This window comes from Polypterus senegalus, chromosome 13, assembly GCF_016835505.1.
Source record: "Polypterus senegalus isolate Bchr_013 chromosome 13, ASM1683550v1, whole genome shotgun sequence".
Classification (NCBI taxonomy): domain Eukaryota; kingdom Metazoa; phylum Chordata; class Cladistia; order Polypteriformes; family Polypteridae; genus Polypterus; species Polypterus senegalus.
The window spans coordinates 151,149,042-151,165,644 of record NC_053166.1 but is presented as its reverse complement, the minus strand read 5'-3'; the positions used below and the strand labels follow the sequence as shown (position 1 = coordinate 151,165,644).

The following is a 16,603-nucleotide window of genomic DNA, read 5'->3' as shown; positions in this document are numbered from 1 at the left end:
ACTGCACGATGCAGGCGAAACATAAAACTAGGAGATCACAGAATTTGGTCTCCACTACCAGCGGCTGGCGTGGCCCTGAACAAGTCATTCATCTTCCTGCGTTCACCATGTAAAATTCTCTCACAAAAACGGGTGTTATTTAAAGCACAATGGATTTTGTGAAAGGCGCTATATCAAATTAAAAGCCCACATATCCCGCCCCCCATCTTCTTCAAACCGAATTGATTAATTTTTTTCTCATATTACAACATGTATAAAGTGTTTTGCCACCTGAACGAGTCGCGTCACCGGCCAGTAAGGAGGATAAGCGCCGTACTGTTAAGCACCTTGGCGTGGTTTTCATTTTGAGAAGCGTTATAAAATCACGAGCTCCCACATGAAGACACTGCTCGTTCTCCATTAAATGTTCTGTAAAATGTAAACTGGCGTAGCAGTATGGGTATAAGAAGATACAGCAAGTGAAATCGAGCACCACAAGGCGCTATATAAAATCACAAGCTCACACAGACAGCCCCGACTGCGGACCCTCTGCAAGGCACGTCCATCTAATGCTGCCTTTGTGGTCATTTGTAAGACGCTTTATGTAAATTTCAGCTAAAATAACAAACGTAACGGCTCCTTCCATCAAGTTGCGGAGCGTCACTTGGTCGTTCAATGCAGCATGGCACGGGTACGACGTTTTCATTGTAAATCATTACAGAAATGAGCCCAGCAAACATTTTCATGAAGCTGTGAATGCGACGGACCTGTGCATCTAATTGGAGCCGGAGATTGATGGAAGTGCAAGCAGATGGCTCACCTTACATGTAAATCCACAAGGATGTCAGCTCAAGCCTCATTATAGCCACCCCGCCAAAGCTCCTTCACCATCACACTGTTAAGATGTAAAAAATAAACCTTAAAATAGAACTTAAAGTGCTATGTAAAAGAGATTCATCCCCACCAGTGCCTCATGGTGTGATTCTGAGCGAGCGACTTAAACTGTCACGGCTCCAAAAGTAGAAAGATGCGCAACTGCACATTATTGAGGTTTAAGTTGTTTGGGATTTCCACATCTCTGGAACAGGAAAAGAAAAAGAAAAAACAAACAAAACAAAACATGCAAATATGAATGACGAAATAGTCCTGGCAGACAGAGTGGCATAGTGGCTAAGGCTGCGAAGTGATGCCACTTCATCCCCTTTTGTAATCCTGAGTGAGACGCTCAACCTAGCGGTGCTCTCGTTACAAAATGGGGAATACATCTGCGCCTTATCTTGAGATGGGGTCCTCTATAGAAAGATAAAAATATAAAATTACAGGGATAAAGATATAACCCCACAAGTGACTCCATGTGTGACCCGACGTGAGTCACTTCCTTCAGGGCAGAGAAATAATGTGCTAAATTGGGATGCTGTTCGCTATTAAAGGCACTGTATAAAATGAAAAGGTCGCACAGGTTTACACCACTGACCCACTGTGTGACCCCGAGAAAGTGAATTAACCGGACACTGCTACTATTGTGGAAACAAGGAAAGAAACTGAACCTGATGGTAATGACTTGGAAATCGTTCTAGAAAGGAAAAAAGTAGTTCAGAAAAACGAATGGAAGGACAGTCAATATAATAGGCATCCTGGCGCCCCCTGGTGGCCATGGCGCGGGGCTACTGGTTCAATCACCCTAAGTGACCATAAGAAATGATTTAACTTGGAAAAGTGAGCTATGGAAAGGTGTAAGGAAAACTGCTTTGGCATTCACCATGAAAGATGCTTTATAAAATGAAAAGTCACAAATCCGATCCAAGTCATTGGCTTACTGTCGCATAACCATCACTGCACAGCATGGAAACCATCACTCTAGCAATTTGTTAACTGTTATGGATAGATGTGCTAAATGTGCGAAAAAAACACGCACAAAACAACAAGAGGTTTAATTTTAAGTATCTTAAGGTGGTCCACCGTGAGCCACGAAACTACTGGTTTAGTGCCCATCAGTGTCCCACTGCTTGTCCGAATGAGTCGTTTAATCCAAAATATGCCATCCATTTCTATTGGCCGATCACTCGTACATCACCTTAGTCGTCATTTCAATAATTGTCCATATATGTTGCACTTTTTATTGTAAAATGCTAATCCTTTGGGTTTGCTTTTCTTTGGATATTCTTTTGAGGTTTTCACGTGGTCATAATTCTGTGATGAATTCTAAATGCTCTTCAATCGTAAGTGACCCCCGTAGATTCCTCCTGCTGCTGCTTTCGTATGTCTTGGAAGTAACGTACAATAACAGACGGGAATATGATTTAAGGGATGGATGATCACTGCAGCACTCTTGATCTCCATAACGTTTCTTACTTGATTACTCATACCAAAGAGGACCACCACTCGAAAGGGAAGCTTTATCAGTTAGATGAAATAAAATGATGCGAAATAAACACAGATCTTCCAGCGCACCGGAATAAAGGCAGCTAGAGGAGAAGTGAAGGGGCGCAGTAGAATGCTGGCGCGCGTGGAAATTGGTCTTTTTGATCTCCGTATGAGAGCCAGATAGAAAAGAAAAGTGAGACGGAGCCAGTTCGAGATCCCGAGACTAGAGGCAGCCAGGAATTGTACGCGACCGGGTTTCACGTGTTACTATATAGTGGACTAACCGGCAAAAACACAATCGAGTGCGCAAGCACTGCTCATCCCTGGCTAGCGCGGCGGTCGCTTTCTGCCGGCACACAGAAAGGCAACAAGGCAGATGGTGCGCGTGTTAGTTTTAGGTGGAATACGATATTCAGCTCTTCTAAATCCCATCCAAGAGCCTGGGATTCTCTAGGATTTTAATCCATTCACTTTATAGAATGCCAAGGTAAAGAGGGGCGGGGGATGCCAGAAACCCAACTAAGCCTGTGCACGCCCTCCACCAGTTTTAAGAACCTCTGCACAAGAAATGCATTCTTTAGACTTACCGAGTCCGTAGGACCTTCTTAACGATTTGATAAAAACCCTAGGCAGACTCGTGGAGACTCTACGCTCGCCCACAACACGAAGGAGTAGCTGCAATCCCCACCTCCGCCGAACGCCTGTCCCGTGCGTCTCTCCTAAGAGCCTCATAAACCCGAGCGTTTAAGAGTTTAAGGGGTGGGGCTTTGTGTGGAATGGGCGTGGCTACCACAGCCAGTTTCGTCATTGGCTGCTAGTAGACCGAAGAATTCGAGAGGAGTATAAGTTTAGGAGTGTCGGGAGCCGGTATTTTTATTAACCCATTAAAGACCTTAATGGGAACAGAGCGGCGTAAGAAATCCGTGAGCTCAGTGAAGTGGAGTGTTCGTTCAGCACGGGGCTCTTTGGAATTCATTACAGATTATTGGATTCTCAAGCTTCCTGGAAGATTGTAGAAATGGCATCTTGTTAGATTCTATTTCGGTTTTTAGAATGGTTGCTGCACAGATGTATGCCCTGTTGGTTCCCAATTAGATTTTTTCCACATCTACGGTGAATTGAGCATAGCTCAGTTATGTTCCTTATGTCACCGTCTTCTTGTCTATCATTCTCTGCCTTGTTAGAATGTTGTCTCGTTATTCTTTACACGTTTTTATCTCTTTAGGAAAAACTTTTACAATTAAAATAATCGTGGCCGAATTGTTATTGTACTCGAGGTGAAAACCCACAGAGGAAGTGACAGTTGCGCTCATCCCGAATAGTTAAGACATCTCTATTGGTCAAAGATTATGAGGCTGGGATACGGGTGGACGGATGGGGGTGTTTGGGGGGTTCTTTACAGATTATGTTTAATTCTGTTTTTGATTTTTCGCTCGATATTTCGATGTTGTACACAAGTGAGTGTGCGCTTAGCGTATACGCAAAAAAATGAACTCGAAGGGAATTTATTTTATATTTATCTAATTTATGTTAACATTTTGCATAATAATAATAATAATAATAATAATAATACATATAGAGAGAGAGGGACATTTCTACGCGCAAATACTACATGTTATTTATATGGCGCCTTCCCTGTGCTCAATCGCAATAATAATACATGATATGTATATACCACCATCCTACGCTCAAATCGCAATAATACATTTTGTTTATACAGTATAGCGCTTTCTACACGACCAAAGCGCAATATTAATATACGTTATTAATATAGCGCCTTCCCGGTGCGCAAATCGCATTAATACATTTTATTAATATAGCGCTTTTCCTGTCCTGAAAGTACAATCATATTTATTTATAGAGCGCCTTCCCCGTGCTCAAATCGCAATAATAATACATGATACTGTATGTATATACCACCATCCTACGCTCAAAGCGCAATAATAATATTTATATTGCGCCTTTCCCATGAAAAGAAAGTTAATGATTTTCAACAAATTTCTTTTTTTTCGACTGCTGTATGTTGTTTGTGGTTATGTGAGGTGATTTATGCATTTTTTTAACACTGGAAAATTTGTCGCCCTCCTTACACTGTAAAAAAAAAATGTAAAATTTACGGCAAAAAACTGGCAGCTGGGGTCGCCAGGATTTTACCGTAAAAAAGAAGGTAACAATGTTTTTTGGTCTACTCCACGGTACACTTTAAAAAATAATTGTAAATTTACGGCAAAATACTGGCAGCTGGGTTGCCAAAATTTTGCAGTAATAAATAAGGTGACAATATTTTTAGGCTTACAGTATAATTTTGTAGTAAAAGCTATTTGGTCTTTGCAACAAACTCCAACAGAAGGGAATGTTAAACCATAACCGAAAATTCATGTTGTGTAAAAAAATATGAAAATTAATAAACAGTATGTACTGACAGGGTCAAACCTAAGTACGTAATTTGCATCAGTTAGTTAACAACAGCCAATAGCAAACATATACCACTTAATTATACACATTGAAAATTATTCAATGTTTAAGGAAGTGACGCCACTTGCCTGGTAGGGAAGTAAAGTTTTCTCTTTTGTGGTGTATGGTGTCCTACCTATCAAATACAACCCACCATAAATCAGCTTCCATAACTTCAAAAAATCTTCAGCACGTGGGGAAAAATAAGTCTGCTAACTTAGGTGAAGTTATCTTTCCTACTATTCAAAGGTATGCGGTTCACCAGGAACAATATTGTAAAAAGGGGCGTGTCCTCATGCAAATATCGTAGCCGGTTTTACTTTAACAGTGATTTACCGTTTTACATTTTACGGTTGTTTACCTTCGTTATTTAAGTTTTACACTGTAAAGTTAACAGATTTTTTTCAGTATAACTGTAATGCATCAGCATATTTTGAAGGTAGAAAAATATTGATTTTACAGAACTTGGCTGTAAAAAATAATGAAATGTATTGTTTAAGATATAAAGGTAATTTTCAGTAGAACATAAGGTAACTTTCCTTTTTTTCAGATAAGGTATTTTACCTTCACCATTTACTGTATTTGTACCGTTAACTTTACTGATATTTTTACAGTGTTACATTGCAAACGCATCGTTTTCTTCTTTTCCACGACAACTTGGCAGTTCATTATGTGATTACAGTGCAAGTGCGATCAATGAAAAGAAAGCCAGTTTACCCTGAAGGCATATGTGAGACAATTACACAGTCTTAAATAAAGAAGTATCACTTATTCTTTATTACTTGTACTCATAATATATAAAAGGTGCCTTCTGAATAAATGTTGATTACATCCAACGTATCTGCCCTCTTAAACATTCCTCGTTCTGTACTGGCACTTTATTGGGCTTTGTGGTACAATTCTTCATTAATAAAGAACGTTCTTGGCATATGAAGTTGGTTTTGAGCCCCCCATGTGAGGACAAAACAAAAATCTTTAATGTAAGGAAGGCGACCAAGCAGGATACGAACAGACCAAGTCCACCTGAAGTTAGCCGCGTGATTCTACGCATTAAGAGTCCTTCTGAAATCACGAACTTTCGCTGAAAAAATGAACTGATGGGAACATGTATTAAATGTCAGGCAAGTGAATTCAACTTGAAGTGATTGTGTTTGCGTGGACCACGTAGCTGTTTGTTGTTATATTGATATAAATCTCTTCAGTGTCACAGTAACGCAGTTAATTGACTTTGAAACAAAACCATCAGATTGTTTGCCGTTAAGCAGGCATAACCCGTCTCGAGGGCTGTTATTATTTTTCACTTGTTAATCGCACTCAAAAGAAACACATTTTTATACTCAAGAACATGGTACGCCCATTTTCACTACACAGTTACATTAAATTGATTTAAATTAACCAGGTGTGATAGACGTGACTATCCTATATTTGCATAATAGTATGCTATTTTGCATAAAGTCCCTCCCCTTTTGTTGCATTGTGGTCCAAGTGATCATTCCACAGTTGGAATGAAAATGAAAAGACTTTCAGCAAATGGAAATTTTTTTTCTGAATGCCGGGGATTGTGTGTTGTTATGGAAGCTGATTTATTTTGATCTGAAGTGATTTGGTACATTTTGTTAATCCCTGAGGGGAATTGGTCTTTTCGTATATCCCTTTGGGGGGTCAGTGGTCAGGGTCAGCCATCATACTGCGTCTCCAGAGCAATTTTCAGTATTAAAGGCTTTGCTCAAGGGATCCTTTCTGGCAGTAATGGCACTTGAACTGGCAACCTGGATACATTTGTTTCACTGGCAAACCTGTCACCCGTCCTGCATATAAAATGCATCTTTGTGTTCTTTTCCAGTACATCACGACTGCTAATTGTGAGATTGTGCAGAACGAGCAGTCATTGAAAAGAACTCATAATAATCCTAAGTAACATGGTGTGAACCTTGGTGATTCCCGTAGAACTTATTTATGTTTTAGCCGTCAAAAAACAGGGCCTGTTAAAGTCCACTGCTGCACTCCTAGTGTGATTTTGGGCTGTACAAGAAATACAGTGCTGTTGTTGTTTTACTGCTTAGTGCTGTCAACATTTTTGTGTCCTTTTTATTAAATCATTTATAGGCACAGTCCTTAAATTAAAGCTTTTCACAGCTACACAACAAAACAGACCTGCACTGATGCAAGTTTATATGTAAAGCTGCAACACAATATTCCTTAGAAATGAATTACAGCAATGTATTGGAACCTGCTGACGCCACTAAAGCCCGTAATTCCAGCATTTTATTTTTTCCAGTGTGTTGCTAATTTACAAATCTGTTATCATTTATCTACAGTTATTTCTGGAGTCAGTTAGAGACCTAGGTTGTATTTATGTGAGCGAATAGAAAACGCATCCTTACCACAAGAAAAATATTAACAGGAATATGTGATAAGAGAATTTTTTTCCAAATCTGTTTTATTGTCATAAACAACATCAGAACACACAGAAGACGCAGAACAACACTTGACAACAGTCTTGGCTTGAAAATGGACGTATTTGGTAAGGGTTTAAGCTTTTCCTCCATGCCCCATAGCCTCCAATATAAAGTGCCAGTGTGGGTAAAGCATTCATTTAGATTGATAGAAAGTGTGTAACAGTAGAATACAAATTTGTGTGGCAAATGCATACACCATGTTTGTGAAGAAATAAATTTGACTTGAAAAATACCATATAAACATATCCTTTAATCGAAATAATTTTGTTGCACAGTGGGGAATGAAAAAGATGGTTTTGTGATTGAGGGTGGGCAACAAGTTGGCCAGTGGATCAAATAAAAATAAAAGTATCATAAATCAAGTTCTGCAACCACACAAAACCTGCGGCATTCGGTCAAAATCCTTTAACTTGCTTTACAACTGTACACATGGACAAATAAAGTTCTATCTATCTATCTATCTATCTATCTATCTATCTATCTATCTATCTATCTATCTATCTATCTATCTATTATATAGTTCCTTTCACATCTATCTATCTATCTATCTATTATATATTGCCTTTCATTATCTATCTATCTATCTATCTATCTATCTATCTATCTATCTATCTATCTATCTATCTATCTATCTTTCTGTTATTCGTTCTGTCTGTCTGTCTGTCTGTACATTGTCGGGCAACCGGTGCGCCGAGGAATTTTCTAGGGGCGCCCGAAAACTTTTGTAAAATATTTAAAATTGCTAGTGTTTTTGAACTTTTGGTTTATTAAAAAGATAATGTTTTAAAAAAAAATTATTTTGGAAAAACAGATAACGGAACACTTACGGAAATTAAGTCTAAGAAACGCGAGAGACTTCAAATGATCGACAAAGAAATGCGCGTCTGTTTTTCGAAAATTGATCCTCGCATCAATCTCATATGTGCTGAAAAACAATCTCAACGTTCACATTAATTAAATTTAAGATTTATCCTTTGATTCCTTTATTAATAAAACGTCTTTCAAACTTGTAACATTAACTGTTTTTATTGGTGATTATCCATAGATTGTGTCGTCACAACTTTATTTATGGGCAGTCCCTCAGGTGCGCCCGCGAAAGAAAATTTTTGAACTTTGTGCGCAACTCGAAAAAGGTTGCCTTTCACTGGTGTATTATATAGTGCCTTCCATATCTATCTATCTATCTATCTATCTATCTATCTATCTATCTATCTATCTATCTATCTATCTATCTATCTAAAAGGTGTTGGATCTTCTTTGAACCACAATGCAACAAAAGGGGCGTGGCTTTATGCAAATATAGCACAGTGATGTACATAAAGCTGATTTGATTCAACTCTTTATAGGGTAACCAGGCATAACATTTTTTGTGCATTAAAAAAGTGCTGATTTTGAGTGAAAATAACATAAAATAGAAAACTCTATTGGAGTAGTCTATTTTAAAAAATAGCAACCCCATTTAAAAATGAGAATAGCAATGGAAAGAAGAAGAATGTGAGTAAAGACACCAGTCCCTTAGGATGATTACGCCCGTGTTAAAATACTTCAATAAATTTGCGACATTAAATTGGCCCTGGTGTGTGTGTGTGTATGTGTGTGAGGTGTGCGTCCGTGTGTGTGTGCGCATGTGTGTTCGATTGCAATGGAGTGGCATCCCGTCCTGGGATTGTTCCTGCCTTGTGCCCTGTGCTGACTAGGATGAGCTCCAGCCCCCCGTGACCCTTCTCAGGATTAAGTGGTGTAGTAAGTGGTCTGTTTTTGTTTGCTTTAAATGTGTTATTGTGACTTCTAAAAGAATTGTGTCAACATAACTAGAAAAAGCTACAGAATATCACCAAACATGATTAATGTGTGTGATTTAAACTTAAACTGAGATAAATAAGGTGAACAACCCATTGGTTTATTTTTTTGATTGCACAATGAAATGATTCTTTACATCTCAAAGAACCACACACCCCGAGTGCCAGCTGAATGCAGAACGATGTGACCGAACCTTCATTTTGGACACACAATAGTCGTCGATGAGGACTTTCCGAGCCCCGAGTTCCATTGCTACACTTGAGTGTCAGTTTTTCCTCAGGACTACGTTCCCCGTTCCTCCAGTTCAGCGTATCCGACACTTTGCCTTCACGAATGCATCCTGTTTGGAGCCTGTCTGCTGCTCGCTTTGTTTCAAGTGAGCACGTGACCACACTGTGTCCAGTAAAGTATATTTTTGTCCCGTTTTGTCTTTTGTTCACACTGGTGGGTTGCATCCCGGACTTCTGTGTGCCTTTTACCGCACAGCACTCTGCAGCGGGCCAGCATCGCCTAATTGAAAGTTGTAACTTTGGGTTGTCAGCGAGCATCTTAGATTAGAGGAGCCGTCAGCACTTGGTAATATTTATGGCCGAGCCATTCTCTGCTGACAGCTCGTCTTTTTTGCTAGAAGATCAGCAGGTTCCAGTCCTGCTTTCCGCCTTGAACTTGAGTGAACTTTTAACAACTCCAACCCCCCATAATTGATTTTCATTATGTTTCCTATTTGGAGTTTGTTGAGTAACACTCTCATTTCATAAAATACCTTACAATACCTGTCAAGGCGCTAGAGCTCGTCGGCCTAGTCATCATCGTCTGTGGAGCTTTCTTGATCATCCTTTGTCCCGGTGGGTTTCTCTCCAGGTATTCCTTCCTTTAAGTGTGTTCACTTATAATGCAAAAAGCACCTACTGTGGTAGCCAGGTCTGTCTGCCTCTCCATCCTTCCGTTGAAATTTGGAACGTTTACTCATCAAGAAAAATTGTCGGGCGGTTCACCTGTCATTGACGTATCTTGAATGCACCACGCTGGAAACATTTTTTGAAATTTCAGAATCTGTCATTAGGACTAGGGTGTCGTACCATGTCAGCCATTATGGATATGGTGAGAAGTGAAGGAAAATGACCCCAGCCCCCTTTATTTGCCAACTAAAAAGATTACAATATGTACAACATTTGATGCAACTTGGGCCCCTTCTTCGGGCAAGATGTAAATTTGAAAGGCCCTGGCGAGTTTGCTATTTTAGAAAAAAGAAACATTTGGTGCAACTTCAGCTATGAACCGGTTTAGTGTTTCAATTTGACCTTCAGACCGGTTACTTCAACTTGTTTATTTATTTCTCTTTTTGTTCTTTATTTCACCTCGTATTCGGAACTTGTTAGTTTCTGCATAACCCTTGGGGTCAGAGTGCAGGGTCAGCCATTGCAGGTTGAGGGCCTTGGGCCCAGCAGAGTAGGATCTCTTATGGCAGTAATGGGGATTTGAACCAGCAGCCTTCTGGATACCAGCACAGATCCTTCGCTTCAGAGCCACCACTCCGCCCTATCAAATTTATTTATTTATTCATTCATTCATTCATTTAATCAATCAGGTTTGATTTTTGTCTTTAGTCGTTACAGCGGCTGTGAGAACTGACGACCAATGAGGGCTCAGCTACAAGTGCAGTCCATATAATGCAGTGATGGGGACTGCCGAACGCCGGTGTTTGGTGTGTTTGGACCTCACGAACTGAAGAGAAGCTCATCTGTCTGATGTCTCGTGGGGAATGAGATTTGGCTAAACTTGCCATACTGGTTCCGTCAGGCGGTCCGCTATTGGCTATCAGAAACCGGAGCGAGCAAGACTGTGCTAGAAAGTCATTAAGCAGTCCCTACATTTGACACGCCCAGTGATTTCAAACACGTAACTTGACACACTCCGGTGACAAGATGTGCAACTGCAGTCGGTAAATCTCCAGTTAAACCCTTGTTGCTCACACCGGGATCTGATTGAATTCACCTTTCCCCCCAAAATATGGCACCCTGTCTCCATGGTGGGGTACTTTCCCATGTCTGTACTGTCTGGATGCTGACACCACGACGGTATGGCGTGCATAGTGAGAATGCCTCCTAGAGGAGCAGCGCCATTAATAGAAAAGTCAGGTGTCCTTCCAAATTATTATTAAGTCCTCTGCGTCTGCATTCAGTCAAAGCTGCCATGATAACGGTTTTAAAAAAAAAATCATCAGTCACACACGCAAAAGTAGATTTTCGCGGAGTTGCAGACATCTGGCCTCCACTTGACCTTCCTGACAGACAGCAGTGATTTTCTGGGTGAGTAATGGCCTCCGCGCTCTGCACAAAGAAGCCTCACCGAGCCTGATCACTTGGTGCAGTCGGCCCCTCGAGGCGGGCACACGAGTCATTAAGCTGTGCGTTTGTTTATTCCTTGCATTTCCTTTTTTTTTTTTTTGTTGTTGTCGATTGTCAGCCGGTCCTCAGTTGTTTTCATTTTTTTGACCTCTCGTAATTTCTTGAGACTGTGTGCTGTGATCAGAGCGCTCGGTCAAATCAACCAATGGGCCACGCACTTCAGACTCAGAAAATTCTGGAATAATGACCAGGTGTGTCCTAATTGGGATCCTGGGGTGGTTCGTCGTCTGATTGGTGCGCCGAGGCGCTATATCAGTGCATACTCCCAACTGCTATGTAACCATGTTAGTCAGGAGACACCCTGGGAGATGGTTTGTGATGTAAGATCGATATTTTCCAAGATGTGGCCAGTTTACCAAGGGGTGTATGTCCATTTTATCCAAACTCATTATTTCATCAAATATCCCGTCTATAACTCAAGAACTAAACCACAGAGCAGAATCGGTGTCGTATGTGACGAAATTAAAACATTTGGTCCAAAAGACCCTGCGTGGTCAAAGCAGCCCCTTGAAATTGAACAAAATTGAATTGGAGTTTTTTGGCTTAGCTGTGTTTAGGCCTCAGAAAGACATACAGAACTCGGAACCAACATGGACTTTTTTTTTCCTTTGTCACAAACTCGACAATAAGCCACAAAATGGTTTGGAGCAGCCACCCGTATATTATATCCTGGCTACAAATTTATATTAAAATAACTCTACTGAAGTGTGCAGGTTGGAGTCCAAAAAAGCAACTGATTTGAGATGATGAAAATGGCGGGTTTAAGGGCAAGCAGAGGAAGTGGTGTCATCAAGGCAGGAACCGGAAGTGGCGTTGTCGGTGGGGGCGGGGCCAAAAGTGGTTATCAATGGGAGTGGAACCGGAAGTGGTGTCATCAGGGCCGGGACTGGAGAGTGACATTATAGATGAGGCAGGACGGGAAGTGACATCAGCAGGCCATGAACCAGAAGTGACGTCATTGATGGGTTTGGTGGCGGAATTTGGGAAGTGACGTCATCAGGGCTGGGACCAGAAAGTGACATCATCAGTGGGGGTGGGACGGGAAGCGATGGCATGAATGGCTATGGGACCGGAAGTGACGTCATCAATGGGTGGGGTGGTCTGAACCAGATGTGGTGTCATCAGGGCCAGGACTGGAAGTGGCATCATCAATGGGGGCGGGACAGGAATTAGCGTCATCAGGGCTGGGACTGGAAAGTGATATCATCAATGGGGGGTGGGACCAGAAGTGGCATCATCAATGGCCCTGGGACCGGAAGTTATGTCATTAATGGGTGGGAGGGCTGAAGTGGAAGTGATGTCATCAGGGCCGGGACAGGAAGTGAAGTCATCAATGGTGGGTGGGACCAGAAGTAGCGTCATCAGCCCCGGGACCGGAAGTGATGTCATCAGAGCCAGGCAGAGTCTGCAGAGAAGTGAGATTAAGAGTCAGTGCACTCCGCCACCCCCTGGTCTGGCGTGGAATTACTCTCATTTAAGGCCCTTTAGCTGCCTGCCATGTGCTTGTGTGTGACACCTTATTCAGATAACTATATAGGCTTTCTGAAAAAGCAATAAACTGAGAAGTAACTGTATCAGGGTTTAAACAGCAGACCTCTCAAATCCAAAAAAAGTTTTAGATTTCATTTTTTAGAGCACCCTAACGGCATGTGGGAATAATAATAGTTTTTTTAAGTACAGGGTGGCACAGGGAAACTGGAATTTTTCCATTGACGTTCAGTGCACAAACAAACACATTACAAAATACATTTAATGATGACACGTATTGTACAGGATATGCAATTAATGATGGTAATCAATATTCATTTTATGTTTTGAAGAAAACCTCATGATGGTGTTGTCCATTTCTGAGAACCTGTTGTGGAAATTCTGCATTGCTGGACGTCACAGGTCAAGAGGAAGGCCAGTGCTTTCCTCTTCAGTCCTCCTTTTTAGTTCAGCAGGACGTGTGCGGTACCCTTGGCTTTCAAGATGTTCCCTTGGGAAAGAAAAATCACAAACAGTGAGATCTGGAGATCTCAGAGGCCAAGGAATGTCACCGAAGTGACGTGCCTTCCAAACGATCGTCGAATAGCTGCCATGAACAACTTGATGAACAACTTGATGATGTTCACAACTGACTACTTAGAATGGAAAATCAAAATGAAAGATTTGCATAAGAAAAAGTAAGACTTGTGTTTTGAGAAAGAAGGGACCATGTAGGATACAGGAAAAAAAACATTTTAAAAATGTCTGCACATTCCCACAGTGCATTAAGCTGTAGACCCAAAATGATGTTTTCACATTTGAGAGGTCAAACCCGATGCAGTTTCTTGCTTGTTTATAACCTTTTGAAAAGCCCCGCGTATCTATCTAAACTCAGAAAGCACTTCAGCAGGCTGGATCAGTTACAAGTACGCTTCCTGAAGGCCTAAACTTGGCAAAGCCAAAGACGCCAATCATTTTGTTATCCATTTCTGAAGGTCTGCTCTTACCAGGCGGTGTCATCGGGACCAAACATTTTAAATTTTCCTACCTATTACACCCATAAAGGTACCAGTATGCAAAATGTGAGCCCGCTAGTTGGTTTAGTTCTTCAGATATGGTCTTGTGAAACTGATGACAATATAAAGCTGTGTCAAATTTGACACCCCTCGCAAAACTGGATGGTATTGATCATACAACAAAATCATTTTACAGGGTGTCTCCCAGATAACACGAGTACACCTGCTGCATGGGATTTCTGGGAAATCGGATGATTTGACATGGAATGAGCCCCTTTAATAAAATGAACTGATTTGAGAGCAGCCACCCATACACTGGTGCAGGGGTCGCCAGCTCCGGTCCTGGGGGACTACTGTGGCTGCAGGTTTTCATTCTAACCCTTTCCTTAATGAGTGCCCTGTTTATGCTGCTAATGAACTTCTTGGGAATTCATTTTAATTGACTTCTCTTTTAAGATTTGTTCCCCTGAATTGCTTCATTTCTTTCCTTAAAAGGCTCCCAAAGAGCATTGAAACGTGAAGTGAGTGAGCTGACAGAAGACCAACTAAGTCAGGGCCTCAAACTCCAACCACTTTCACTCCAACCAGCTGCTTAATGAGGCGCCGAGTCTTGTCGTTCATGAAACCCGTTCTTTAATTCCATGGCTTGTTGCTGCTCTCGTGGTGTAATAGCAGACATTTCCCAAATTATTGATTTTCTCTTTTCTAAGAGCTTTGGTCAAATGTTTTATGGACCTGAGCAGATCGACATTCCTGAGACCTTCATCTTTCTTTATTTTCAGATACCGTATGATGGACGCCAGTTGTTTGGGTTCATTTTGTATCTCCTTATTGTTTGGCTGCTAATTAAGAAAAAAGAAACAATTGAAGGGTCTGAGTCTTCAAGAACAAGTCCGTTCAAATTAGTTCAAAAGAAGTTAATTAGCCACACAAACAGGTCACTCATTAAGAAAAGGGTTAGAATGAAAACCTGCAGCCATGGTGGTCCTCCGGGACCGGAGTTGGCGACCCCTGCACTCGTGGACATGCCATCCTGCCGAGTACATCATCTTCCTCCATTCTTTGGGGTTATTGCATTGCAGATTGTCTTGTGAACGATGCCTTCTGGCATGCAGCTCTCACGTATGCTCAGCCACTTTGCTACACTTGGACTTTGTTGGGTTGTCTTAAGTGGGTGGCACAGCACCATTTGTTGGAATTGTTTTTAAAGGTTTTTGAAGCAACTACATGGTGTGTGGATTGTGGCTGGCCATGTTCCGCAAAAGATACAGAATGGGTTAATCATTTCGGAATTAATATAAAATAAAAAGTTGCAAGTCCAGTACTATGCTGTCCTGTAGTTCAGTGGATTACTTACTTATTTTTACAAATGCAGTACTGGGAAATTCACTTACAGTCGCTCTGTAAATCAAATGTGGGTAGTGAGTTAGTTGCCTTCTGGTTTCACACTTTATAACACCTTTCTGTGGTAAAAAAGCAACTCACAACACTTTACAGTTATGTTCAGAATGGATGGGGCAGCATGGTGGCGCAGTGGGTAGCACTGCCGGCTCACAATAAGGAGACACCAGGGTTCAAGTCATGGGTGCTCCCCCCCGTTTGGAATTGGCATGTCCTCTCCATGTCTGCGTGGGTTTCCTCCAGCAGTCCAAAGACATGTAGGTTAGGTCGACTGGCAAAGGTGTCTGCGCCCTTTCTAACTTGGCACCCTGTCCAGGGGATTGTTCCTTCCTTGCACCCAAAGCTTGCTGGGTGATCAGAAAGTTTAGATAATGGATGGATTCCTAAAACGTGAACAACTGGAGTTTAAAACGAATCATTCAAATTTGCACAGCCAGCTTCAAATGAGAACTGAGTCGTTCGTCCAGAATATGGCACCTTTCTGTAGCACAGGGCACCCTAAGCCCCTCAAAGTGACAATGCCAAACACCCAGCATGAGCCATGCAGTTTCATTTTCTGTCCCAGAATCAAATTAAGATGGGGGGCCGAACCAACATACGCCTAAAATTATCACCAGTTGGCCACCCTGCTAACCTGTCAGGGGGGCTAAAACAACTGGCACCTAACATGCTGCAGCATCACAGCACTGGGAACAAAACAGGGACATGACAAGACATGGGGCGCTTTCCCACCACAGGAACTCGGGGCATTTGTAGTTCCTGGTGGGCATTTCTTGGTACTTGTGTGAGCTCCCAATACAGGGTGTGCATTTTTCGTTCAACCAGGAAATGTGGGGCAGTGAAATGTGTGGACCACAAACACTGGCGCCATCTTAGAAATCTCTTAGTAGTCTGGACTTTGGAGCATCAGAGCACCACACTTGACATCGCATCACTCTTCATAGCCAGCACCCTGGTGAGCCATGCCATATGCCACATTGAAGCGATGATCTCCCACATGAACAAGCTGTCACTTTGAAGACATAAGGAGTGGCTTCTCATTTCTCACCACATTTTGCACCCCATCACTCTTCATAGCTGCCACCCTGGTGTGCCATGCAATGCACAGCATCAAAGCCACAATCTCCCCTGTAAACTTGTGATCACTTTGAAGCAATAAGGTTCAGGGGGTCCGCCCCCCCGTGAACTCACAAACACGCCTCTCTTTGCACCACATGACCTCAGAGTCACTGTGCCACTCTGCCAGGCTCCCATA

At 41.8% G+C, this 16,603-nt stretch overlaps 2 protein-coding genes across 2 annotated transcripts in view; one reads left to right on the top strand and one right to left on the bottom strand.

Moving 5' to 3' along the window:
* Nucleotides 1-3,066, bottom strand: part of vasnb (vasorin b) — a 44,641-nt gene extending 41,575 nt beyond the window's left edge. The window contains exon 1 of the mRNA XM_039776152.1: nucleotides 2,931-3,066. The gene's annotated coding sequence lies outside the window, so the exon portion shown is untranslated. The remainder of the gene's footprint in view (nucleotides 1-2,930) is intronic.
* Nucleotides 1-16,603, top strand: part of coro7 (coronin 7) — a 300,343-nt gene that overhangs the window by 231,759 nt on the left and 51,981 nt on the right. The gene's annotated exons all lie outside the window — the stretch shown is intronic.